Source organism: Podarcis erhardii (assembly GCF_964252035.2).
Source record: "Podarcis erhardii genome assembly, chromosome: 3".
NCBI classification, from domain to species: Eukaryota; Metazoa; Chordata; class Lepidosauria; order Squamata; family Lacertidae; genus Podarcis; species Podarcis erhardii.
In genome coordinates, this window is record NC_138507.1 from 11869395 (window position 1) to 11881996 (window position 12602).

At 41.2% G+C, this 12602-nt stretch overlaps 2 long non-coding RNA genes across 6 annotated transcripts in view; one reads left to right on the forward strand and one right to left on the reverse strand.

Moving 5' to 3' along the window:
* Positions 1 to 12602, reverse strand: part of LOC309338477 — a 145614-nt gene that overhangs the window by 71071 nt on the left and 61941 nt on the right. The gene's annotated exons all lie outside the window — the stretch shown is intronic.
* Positions 55 to 1305, forward strand: LOC309338501. Its single transcript, XR_014154943.1, has 3 exons — positions 55 to 143; positions 669 to 787; positions 1157 to 1305. It is a non-coding gene; the product is annotated as an uncharacterized lncRNA (long non-coding RNA).

Sequence of the window (12602 nt, forward strand, 5' to 3'; positions counted from 1 at the left end):
GCGGGAGAGAGAGAGAGTCTGGCACTATGACCTCATTCAGTCTCTGTGACCTCATGCTGATGCTGCCTGCCTGAAGGTTAGGAGAGAGGCTGTGTCAAAAGATGGTACAATTTCATATTGGCTGCAGACACTCATTCTCACATGTAAGTTTCCCTTCCCTGTGCCAAAATCACCAAAATCAAGAGATCTCCCATGGAAGTTGGCCGTGTAGCCTTAGGAGTGCTCCACACATGTTTGAAAACTGTTTATGCCAATGGCAAATGACCTCCATCTGAAATGTCAAATTATTATAATGAGACCTTCTCCGTAAACTTCCTAAGTGTTTCGTTAGTTGCCTTTGTTGTAAAAGGGAGGCAGTAAAATCCACAGATGTGGACTTTGAAGACCTTGTGATGAGCCTTCACCCGCCCCACCCCCTTGATCTCAGATGGTAAAATCCACTAATAAATGTGAGCGGATGGAAGGTCTATTTGTTGTCCTGTCAAGTCAGGCCATGCGGAACAAACCAAAAGGAGGGAAGGGGAGGGGAGGAAGCCGAAAGCAACCAGGGAAGGAGCTAATGATGTGAGCTTGCCTCTGCCAAGATGCACTTATGAAAATCGCTGTGACATTTAAGGAACCTAATAATGCGACATTTCTTTTTAACTTTATTGTTCTGTCCGAATCAGGTTTTACAAGTGGAGATCACATTCCCAAGATAGCACTTGACTTATGCAGATTTTTTGCACTTGCTGTGATGCTTCTTTGTGCAGCAGATAACTGCTTACCAGACAAGTCACAATACGAGGCAAGTGTTGATCTCTGATCAGTGGTGTTTGCAGTACACTGCCATTATCTCTTTTTGCCTGATTTCCCCTCTTCACTACTGATTTTCTGCAGAATGGATAAGTAATAATAATACAGTGGACTCTCGTGTTGTGAACGTGATTCGCAACCTGCAGCGTTCGTAACCCACAGCGCCGTGTGTGTGCACACACAGATCACAATTCGGCGTTTCTGTGCATGTGGAAGCACCGAAACCCAGAAGTAACCAGTTCCGGTACTTCTGAGTTCAGCGTGGTGCGCAACCCGAAATCGCACAACCCAAAGCATTTGTAACCCGAGTTATGACTGTAATAATAATAATATATTCTTTTTTTATACCACCTTATACCAGCAGGTCTCAGGGTGGTTCACAGGATAATCTTTGTGAAGCATCTGAAGAGCACTGAGGGTGGGGTGGAGATGCAGGTAGGAAGACCAACTTTATTCTTTTTAGTGAAAAGATTGTATTTGCATTGCAAAAAGAATAAACTTCAGTAACTGGACTTCTCAATACTTAACTGCTTTATTGGTGTCCATGACCAAGATCTCAAGTCTACAGCAAATAGATGCCATATCAGTCAGAAAATGTACGTCTTAGTTATAATCTGTGCTCCTCTCATATATTTTGTTTTGCTGAATTTAATGGCCTAAGTGCATAAAGTGTGTGACAGAATTGCAGACTTGGACCACAGGGGAAAGCAGAATAATGCTGATCAACTATGCTTGTGATGGTGGCATAAGAAGTTATTCTCTCTGAAATGTATAATTTATTGTTGGAGTGGCACACAAAGGATGAACAAGTTAAATCTGTGATGATAGATTGGGCAAGAGATGTTGGACACAATATAATGTTGGAAGATTGGGAAAGGTTGTGGAAGAAAGGGGTTAAGTTTACTGCTTGTACTGTATTAAAAGAAAATATCATGAAAATGATGTATAGATGGTACTTAACCCCAGTAAAACTAGCAAAGATCACACGAGTGAAAATTTATGCTGGAAATGTAAAGAAAAGGAAGGTACCTTTTATCATATGTGGTGGATGTGTCCCAAGGTGAAAGACTTCTGGGAAAAGATTTATAATGAGTTGGAAAGGCTGCTGCCCCAAGCCTCGCGCTCTTGGCAGTACCTCCCGCTGGGCGCGCAAGGCTTGTGGACACTCGCCGGGGCTGCAGGCTGCTGCCCGCAAGCCTTGTGAGCCCGCGGGAACTCCCGCCGGGCTTGCAAGGCTTGCGGATAGCTTCCTGAAGCCTGGAGAGTGAGAGGGGTTGGTGCGCACCGATGCCTCTCACTCTCCAGGCTTCAGCGAAAGCCTGCATTTGCCCCATAGGATGCACACACATTTCCCCTTCATTTTTGGAGGGGAATAAGTGCGTCCTATGGGGCAAAAAATACGGTAAGTAGAATTACTTGTAAATAGCAAATTGGCCTCGGAGTAAAATATGTTGAATTGGATAACATTATGGATTGAAAACATTAAGAAATAAAGATGTTAACCGAATAAGTTAATTTTATTGGAAAGTGGAATTGGAAAACTGCTACAATGAGTTTTATGGAAACTCAGCTAGGGGGGATTCGAGGAAGTCATTTAACAATGATAATTAAATTGGGATTTTACCAGATAGGATATATGTTTGTTTGTCTTTTTTATATTGTATTGTTTTTCTTTTATGTTTGTTATAAATTTGAAAATTAATAAAAAAAATTGGGGGAAAAAGAAGTTATTCTGGAGTACAGGGGGGAGCTCTAATTCAGTGTTGTACAAGCTATAATTAACACTTCTTTAAAATGTGTGTAAAATTAGAGGAGAGTCAGAGTCCCATGGACTGCAAGAAGATCAAACCTATCCATTCTTAAGGAAATCAGCACTAAGTGCTCACTGGAAGGACAGAACCTGAAGCTGAGGCTCCAATACTTTGGCCACCTCATGAGAAGAGAAGACTCCCTGGAAAAGACCCTGATGTTGGGAAAGATGGAGGGCACAAGGAGAAGGGGACAACAGAGGACGAGATGGTTGGATAGTGTTCTCGAAGCTACCAGCATGAGTTTTACTAAACTGCAGAAGGCAGTGGAAGACAGAAGTGCCTTCCAGGGAGTCTTCGTCCATGGGACTCTCAAGAGTCTCCTCCAGCACCATAATTCAAAAGCATCAATTCTTCAGCGATCAGCCTTCTTTATGGTCCAACTCTCACTTCCATACATCACTACTGGGAAAACCATAGCTTTAACTATACGGACCTTTCTTGGCAAGGTGATGTCTCCGCTTTTTAAGATGCTGTCACTTTTCTCCCAAGAAAACTGGCATAATAGAATCAACAAATGAGAAGGCAGGGACAAACACAAAAGGGAACATCTACTGGTATGAATGGGGAAGAATGATGTTTCTCCTTATATACAAATTCACATATATGTAGGTGTGGACTAATTTGGCCTAATTTAAATGCAAGGCAAATGGATTAACAGAGAAATAATACTTTAGAGAAAATCTATGAAAAACTGGAATCTTTGGACAAAAAAGTGGAATCATTGGACAAAAAAGCTGATGAGCAAACTGCTAAAATTGATCAAAATACAGAATGTTTAAATAGATTAACTGGACAAGTGGCACAGAATGTACAGGCAATAGGAGAACTGACAGAGGCTACAGGTGAAAATCGGAAATTGGCTGAGGATACCAGCCAAAGACTTGGAAAGTTAGAACAAGAGGTAAGACCACTCAGCAAACAAGTAGGAGAACACCAGACCTATCTTTCTATGTTGGAATTGCGAAACAGGGAGAGTAACTTAAGGATAAGGTCTATACCAGAAGTGGAAGAAGGCAACTTGGCTGAGTTTCTGACTAAAGAATTTTCCAAGTTTTGGAAATTAGAGGAAAAAGACTTTAAAATTGTATCAGCTTTTAGGCTTGGAAGACTTACAAAGAAAGAGAAGCCCAGAGACTGTTTGATAATATTGAGATCAAAGGAGGAAAGGGACAAGATTTTAGGCCTACACTACGGAAAGCCACTGGACATTTTGGATAAAAGAATTGAACTTTACAAGGACATTCCTAAACAGCTGCTTGATCTTAGATCTGAATATCTGGAATTGGTTAGACTGTTGAGGAGCAACTCAATTATCTTCAGGTGGGAATTTCCTCAAGGATTATCTTTTACCTTTAGAGGGAAGAAGGTTAAAATTAGAACACTGGAAGACAGAGATAAATTTCTGACTACATACGGAGAGGACCTTCAAAAAGGAATTGAACTACCTTCTGGGCCAGGAGCACCAGGGGAACCTGCACCCTTGGATTCTGAAGACCCAGCGAACAAGGTACCACCCCCAGGAAACTAAACAGATTTATTCAGGATGTCTCTGCAACTTTTGAGCTGGAATATAAATGGCTGCAACATTCCGGAAAAAAGAAGGAAAATTTTTCATATATTAAAAAAAGAACAATTGGACATTATTTGCTTACAAGAAACACATGTGACTAGGCTCCACAGAAAAGTGTTAATAAACAAAAGACTTGGTCAGGAATTTATATCTTCGGACAGAGTAAAGAAGAGAGGCGTGGTGATATATGCAAAAGAGAGCCTGTCACCTAAATTTTTATTTAAAGATGAACATGGAAGAATCTTAGCAATCGAGATACAACATCAAGGAGAGAAGATTTTGATATTAACATGACAAGAGATTGAACAAGCCGTTCAGAACATGCAATTGGGCAAATCTCCAGGGCCAGACGGCCTGACCTCCAAGTATTATAAGACATTAAAAGACTATTTGATTCAACCATTGATGGAGGTCAGCAACGAAATTATGGAGGGAAAGAGGGCGCCGGAATCGTGGAAGGAAGCTTTTATCACATTGATACCAAAATCTGAAACTGAAAAGACACAGCTCAAGAACTATTGTCCCATCTCCCTTCTAAATGTGGATTACAAAATATTTGCAGACATTTTGGCAAGTAGACTTAAAAGAGTTTTAAATGAAGTAATTCATAAAGATCAGGCAGGCTTTCTCCCAGGTAGACATATGTTTGCTAACACAAGGAACATTATTGACATTTTGGAACTTTTGCAAACAGATATAAATACAAAAGCAGTGCTAATCTTTATAGATGCGGAGAAGGCCTTTGATAATATCTCTTGGAAATTTATGAAGGGAAATTTAAAAGAAATGGGAGTGGGACGGGGGTTTGAGAATGGGATTGACGCAATATACTCAGAACAAAAGGCCAAACTGATAGTTAACAATGTGGTTACAGAAAAGTTCAAAATTGAAAAAGGAACACGACAAGGCTGCCCGATTTCCCCTCTGTTATTTATTTCGGTTCTGGAGGTGCTCCTGAATATGATCAGAGGGGACCGGTTGGTGGAAGGGATTCAGGTCGGAGCGAAACAATATAAACTTAAAGCCTTTGCAGATGACCTAGTTTTGACTTTGCAGAAGCCAGAATCTAGTACAAAAAGAGTATTGCAACTGATACAAGACTAAACTAAATAAACAGAAAACTAAGGTGTTGGGAAAAAATTTGACAGATACAGAGTCAGAACGATTTCAGAGAGAAACAGAACTAACTGTGGTTTAAAAAGTAAAGTACCTAGGGGTAAATATAACAGCAAAAAATCTGAGTCTATTTAAGGATAACTATGAAAAATGTTGGTCTGAAATTAAGAGAGACTTGGACAGTTGGACAAAATTGAAGCTTTCTTTGTTAGGCCGAATTGCTGCTATTAAGATGAATGTATTGCCAAAAATGTTGTTTTTGTTTCAAACATTACAGATTGTGGACAAGACGGAGTGCTTCCGGAAGTGGCAGAGAGATATCTCTAAATTTGTCTGGCAGGGCAAAAAGCCCAGAATCAAGTTTAAAATATTAACTGATGCGAAAGAAAGAGGGGGCTTTGCCCTGCCAGACTTAAAGCTGTACTATGAAGCCACAGCTTTCTGCTGGCTAAAAGATTGGCTACTTCTCGAGGACACTGACGTACTGGATCTGGAAGGTTTTAACAATGCTTTTGGTTGGCATGCATACTTATGGTATGATAAGGTTAAGATCAATAAGGCCTTTGAGAACCATATTGTCAGGAAAGCAGTATTTAATGTCTGGACAAAATACAAAGACTTATTGGAGAATAAAACTCCAAGGTGGCTTTCACCCCTGGAAGCTAAGGCCCGAAAAAGACCCAATATGGAGGCCAAATGGCCAAAATATTGGGAAATACTAGAAAAAGATGGAGACAACTGGAAATTGCAGAGTTTGGAGAAAATCAAGGATAAAGTGCGAGACTGGTTACATTATGCTCAGATTAATGAAGTTTTTAAAAATGATAAAAAGCTAGGGTTCCAGGTGGAGAAATTGAAGCTAGAAACAGAATTGTTAGAACCAAAGACTAAGGTACTTTCAAGAATGTATAACCTGCTGTTAAAATGGAATACACAAGACGAAATGGTTAAATCAGCTATGATAAAGTGGGCACAGGACATTGGGTATAATATTATGTTCGAGGACTGGGAAAGGTTGTGGACCACTGGGTTGAACTTCACTGCATGTAATGCTTTGAAGGAAAATGTAATGAAAATGATATATAGATGGTACATGACCCCAGTTAAACTTGCTAAGATATACCATTTGTCTGATAATAAATGTTGGAAATGTAAAGAAAATGAAGGAACATTCTTTCACCTCTGGTGGACCTGCCCTAGAGTGAAGGCTTTCTGGGAAATGATATATAATGAGCTGAAAAAGGTATTTAAGTATACCTTCCCTAAGAAACCAGAGGCCTTCCTTCTGGGCATTGTCGGCCAGAAGGTGTTAAAGAAGGACCGAACATTTTTCATGTATGCAACAACGGCAGCAAGGATACTCATCGCTAAGAACTGGAAGACTCAAGAACTACCCACACTGGAAGAGTGGCAGATGCAACTGATGGACTATATGGAACTAGCCGAGATGACTGGCAGAATCCGAGACCTGGGAGAGAAGAGGGTTGAAGAAGATTGGAAGAAATTCAAGATTTATTTTAAAAAATACTGTAATTTGGTTGAATGCTAAGAAAGGATGCTAGATCATAAATAATTGTGCACCACTAAATTAGTGAGAATTAAGATGATAAGTAAATTTGAGAAAAAACTATAAACCTTTTGGAGAACTTATAGATTATATTTAAATGAATTTGACATAAGAGTGTAAACAAGATGATAAATTGCTGGCAAGAATTGGCAATGATGTAAATGGGAGCGGGAGGCGCGAGGGAGTCCAAAGATGTTATGAAAAGATGTTATGATATATGTTATACTGTTTTTTTTATTTTTGCATTTATGTTTGAAAAATCCAAATAAAATATTATAAAAAAACAAACAAACAGAGAAATAATACTATGATGTGGACAGGCTCATATATATGATCAATTAATATCCTGTAAGACATGAGCCAACGGGACAACAATATGTTTAGAGGGTCATTTGTAGCTTAATTTTGTTAAATGCCAAACTTATTTGTAGCATACATAATCTTTTCTTAGCCCAGTGACTCAAACACTGTAAATACTAAATAAATGACCTCTTTCTTCAGTGACCTTTATTCATTTGGACCTTCATCCATGGGGTTTATTCTCATTTGGTACATATTAACATTCACTAGGTCTGAGTCACGGTGCTAAGAAAAGATGGTGTTTACTATAAATAAGTTTGGTCATTTTAAACAGATTACAAAAGACACATTTAATTAATATATTCCTGCCCAGCTAGTGGACAGGTGGGCATTTTCCAATCATAGCTCTGCAAGCCATACCGAGTGAAGGAATGGGTCTCCCAAAACCCAACAACTGACTGTGCAGGCAGTTTTAAACTGCACCAAAATCCCTATTTTTCCTTCGCTAAAATGCATAAACTCGAGCCGTTGAGCAAATTCATAACAAGAACAAAGCTCTGTCCCTTATCAGCCCGTGGCGGCAATGAGTCACCTTGCCAAGTTCCAGTACAGCAGGCATGATGCGTGTGTGCCTTATCTTATGTGCTGACCACAAAGACACGCAGACCCACATAAAATGCCAAAAGTGTGTTCCCGGAGATGGTGACCTCATCCCAGATAAGAGTAGGAAGAGGAAGATCCTTTTATGGTCAGAAGTACAGGAAGGAAGATCCTTTTATGGTTGAGAGTACCAGAGCAGGAACATATGTGATGTCAACCTACGTACGTAGGCCGACGTGGTTGGGCTCCTAGGGGAGGAGTGAGAGGGTGCCTGGAGGATATATAAACTGCATGAAACCTGTCATTTCTTTGGACTTGCTGTGGACTTGATCACGCAAGTGCCTTCTGCTATCCGGAGAGCAGAATAAACTCTTTCTCTGAACCAACTCGGTGTCATTTGACTTCCTTTCTCCTGTCCCGGAGCAACGCAGACCCAATCAGTGAACTCCAATAAGGCTACACGAGTACAGTGGTACCTTGGGTTACGAACTTAATTCATTCCGGAGGTCCGTTCTTAACGTGAAACCATTCTTAACCTGAGGTACCATTTTAGCTAATGGGGCCTCCTGCTGCTGCCGCGCCGCCTCCGCCGTATGATTTCTGTTCTATTTCTGAAGCAAAGTTCTTAACCCGAGGTACTACTTCCAAGTTAGTGGAGTTTGTAACCCAAGGTGTTTGTAACCCAAGGTACCACTGTATGGTGGGATTTCCCCTTTCCCCCCCAACAGCTGAAGTACAGAAGCACCTCAAAATGTGGACCTTGTAGGAAACGCTTGCATCCATATTACTTCAGTTTCATTGTCTGGCACCATCTCACGCTCCTCCTTTGGACATTGTGCCATTTCCCCCTTGGCTATCCCTTCGTTTTCCAGCCACACAGACACAATCTTGATTTGGCTGAAAGACGGCATATAAAGATAACAGAACAATACCAATTCTCCATGTCATTTCTGTTCCAATCTGCATAAGACAATAAACAGAATTACAAAATAGAAAGTGCTTTGGTGCTTAAAGGGCACAATACAGTATATATAGCAGCCTCCGATAGGTACCCGAGATTCCACCTTACAAACTTGAGGGCTGTTGAAATATGCATCTCTGCACTAACAGATGCACTTATTGGAGATGCATCTGAATCTTGTAAAATTATTTGGTGGTCACGGGTGGAGCTGTGGGTTAAACCACAGAGCCTAGGACTTGCTGATCAGAAGGTCAGTGGTTTGAATCCCTGTGACGGGATGAGCTCCTGTTGCTCGGTCCCTGCTCCTGCCAACCTAGCAGTTCGAAAGCACGTCAAAGTGCAAGTAGATAAATAGGTACCACTCCGGCGGGAAGGTAAACAGTGTATCCGTGCGCTGCTCTGGTTTGCCAGAAGCGTCTTAGTCATGCTGGCCACATGACCCAGAAACTGTACGCCGGCTCCTCGGCCAATGAAATGAGATGAGCACCGCAACCCCAGAGTCGGTCACGACTGGTCCTAAAGGTCAGGGGTCCCTTTACCTTTACCTTACTCAGTCCCAGTGCTAAGCAATTTGTCTGGAAAAGCCCTGAGCTAAAAGTAAAATAAGAATGGTTAACTTATCATATATTCTTTACAAATTAGCATCATAGTGAACCAGAGATCAAGTGGCTTATCATGAGATGTATCATGCTGAACCAGCTATTGCATCTAGAAGGGTAATGATAAAGGACCCCTGGACGGTTAAGTCCAGTCAAAGGCCCGGCCAGCCTGGCCAGCCAATCCACTGGCTGGGGGGGCGTGGCCAGAGCCATTTAAACGGAGGAGTGAGCCAGAGGAATTCCTTTTTGGCTCGCTTCCTCAATCACCCGCCCTCCCTCCCTATTTTGCAGGTTAGGCAATTGCCTTGCTATGGACTTCAGTTGGTCACCTTGGTTGTCTGAGGGGCCTGGTAGGAATTTTTCCACTTGGCAAATTGGCACTGGCCACTTGGTTTTCGCCTACCTCGTAGTAATCGTCACAACTTTGTTAGGGTTGCGGTTAGGCATTGTTTGACCTTGTGGGGGGAGGGCAGGTGTAGCCATCACCTGCCCCTCCATGCTTAAGGGTATTCCATTAAAGGAATCCGGTGGTGTAGATCTAGTCTGAAGCCTGGCTGGGGGCTAGGGGCCTTGACACGACGGAAACACCAGGGGGAGCATGAGTTGGTTCGTATCGACAGGGCTCCCCCTACCGGTAGCTTACCCTTACTGGACTTCCTGCACAATGGGCAGGACTCAGATATAGTCAGGTCCAATCAATGCCTAAGCCAATACTGCTCACATTCTGTAATTTCAATAAAGTTGTGGCCCAAATTTGCCCAATTACATAAACCCAATATCCGTGTCCTTGTGTGAGTAATTTCCAACGAGGGGGTGGCTGTGGGGTTTCGACATGCAACAAATGCTAATGATTTCGTTTCAGATATTCACAGCAATCAACTGAGGTGTGTTTGTGTTTTTTTGCGGTACTGGACATGCAGCTCTTAGGCACGATATCCTAGATTTCATTGACAAGTCCTTACCCTTTTCAGTTCAGCAAAAGCAAGAACATTTCACCTGCATTGCTGGCAGATAGCTTATAGCTGTCACACAACTTCAAGCCAACCACTAGCTCATTCAAGTAGTATAAAACAGAGGCCTGAACATCTGCTGGTAAACATGCAGCCGACAAAAAATGCATCCCTGAGCCAAGCATCTGCTGAGTGTGGGCTACTTTGCCGCTCATAACCTAAGCAACATTTTCTGTTAATCATTAGCAGAGTTATTGATTTTAGATGTGTATCACAGCACTATAATTTTGTCAGGGAGTAGACCACATAAGTTGTTCTTTTCCTGGTTGTTTCATTTTGTCTTATTCCAAAAGTCCATAAATTGATGACCGGGACAAAAAGTATAATTGACATCATCTGTGGCAAATATTTCATAAAACAACAGGCCCAGATGTAGGATTAAAGCCATGTGGTAGTAAAATACCACACTGAAAAAAAGAGAGATTCCAGGTTCCATGGTTTTGTATTTTGGATTGTGTTTGGGCTTTTTGCTGGGCTTTTTTTATTTTTACAAAAACAGATGTGCTATTCCACAAGTCTCTCTCTCTCTCTCTCTCTCTCTCTTCCAAATAATGCCCCCCACACCCCAATTTCACTGGAAGAGATCATGAATTGGTTGCAGGTGGTGACTTATATTTCAAGATCTTAACTCTCACAATCTTTGAAATGAAAATAAATGAAAGATTTTCGGTAAGTATACAGGACTCTCTTTTTTGAAAGGTAGTGAAGATTATACAAACATGTCTGCTTGTTATTTATATAGCACCTTCAGGCATATGACCACATCTACAGTGTACTGCTTCCCTTCCTGGGAAGCTGTTCTCCTCTCTGAATTGGGGTTGGAATGGGTTACCAACCATGTTTCGCACACAAGGCCCCCTTCCTTGCAAGCCACAAGAGCGCTCAAGCCTTTGAACATTCTGAAGCAGAAAACGACGCACAGAAGCACTGCATTTTCAGACAATCTCTCCCACCCCACCCCCACTGAACTAAGAGCAACAACCAACTTCTTTTTTTCTTTTTTTTAATTGATTTTCAACATTTATCACAAAAATAACGTAAAAAACCATACAACAAAGAAAAAAACACATTACAACAATAAACTAAACACAAAGAAAGATTATTTCTTCAAATACCTAATTCTCATTACATTGATAACTGACTTCCTCAAATCCCCTCTAACTGAATATAACAGTTCTCCAAATTCATATTTCTAATTATATTGATTCCTTTCATTAACTAAACTCTTATCCTTTATTAATATTTTAATCCTTAATATTTACTACCACATATTCTTATTCTACCCCTAAGCCTATTTATTACTTCCAAGAATTTTCTATTTATCTTATATCACAATATTTAGCTAAATATTCTTTAGATTTCTTGCAGTCCTCTTGTATCTCCTCTTCTTTCTGGTCGCAGATTCTTCCAGTCAGGTCGGCCAGCTCCCAAAAGTCCAACATCTTCATCTGCCATTCTTCTATTGTTGGTATTTCTTGCGATTTCCAGTTTTTGGCTAATAAAAGTCTTGCCACTGTAGTGGCAGACAAAAACAGTCTAACATCTTTTTGGGGCAATTCCAGTCCTAGTATTCCAAGTAGAAAGGCTTCTGGTTTCTTAATAAATGTATATTTCAACAGTTTTTTCAACTCATTATAAATCTTTTCCTAGAAGTCTTTCACCTTGGGACATGTCCACCACATATGAATAAAAGTACCTTCTTTTTCTTTGCATTTCCAACACTGATTATCATTTGGATGCTAGATCTTTGCTAATTTCACTGGGGTTAAGTACCATCTATACATCATTTTCATAATGTTTTCTTTTAATACAGTACATGCAGTAAACTTAACTGTTTTCTTCCACAGCCTTTCCCAATCTAACAACCAACTTCTAGCCAACTATCAGGAAACTCCGCTTACCCTTACATGATTCTGCAGCATTGTGGGTTGGAGCCACATCCCCCACCATGATCCAGTGCAGCCTGTGGACTTTGGGGCTACCCAACCACCCAGGAGCCTTAATGCTCACCTCGCTGGCTGGGAACTGGATCTAAGCCTGCCTGCAGGTTGGCCAATGGCAGGTAGGATTGGAGGCAGACCTAGCTTTTGTGGCATGCCTGACAGATCATGCAGGCTTCCCTCAGATCTACTCCTGGGGCATTTAAGGCAGCCTGGCCTGGCTCCGGTGTTCAGTACTTCATCCGGTCACTATATGAAAGTTGTCACCAGGGAGTCAGTTGACTGTGGAGACCAATAGGGCAGAGGGAAGGAGGTGCTTCCATAATCTGCAGT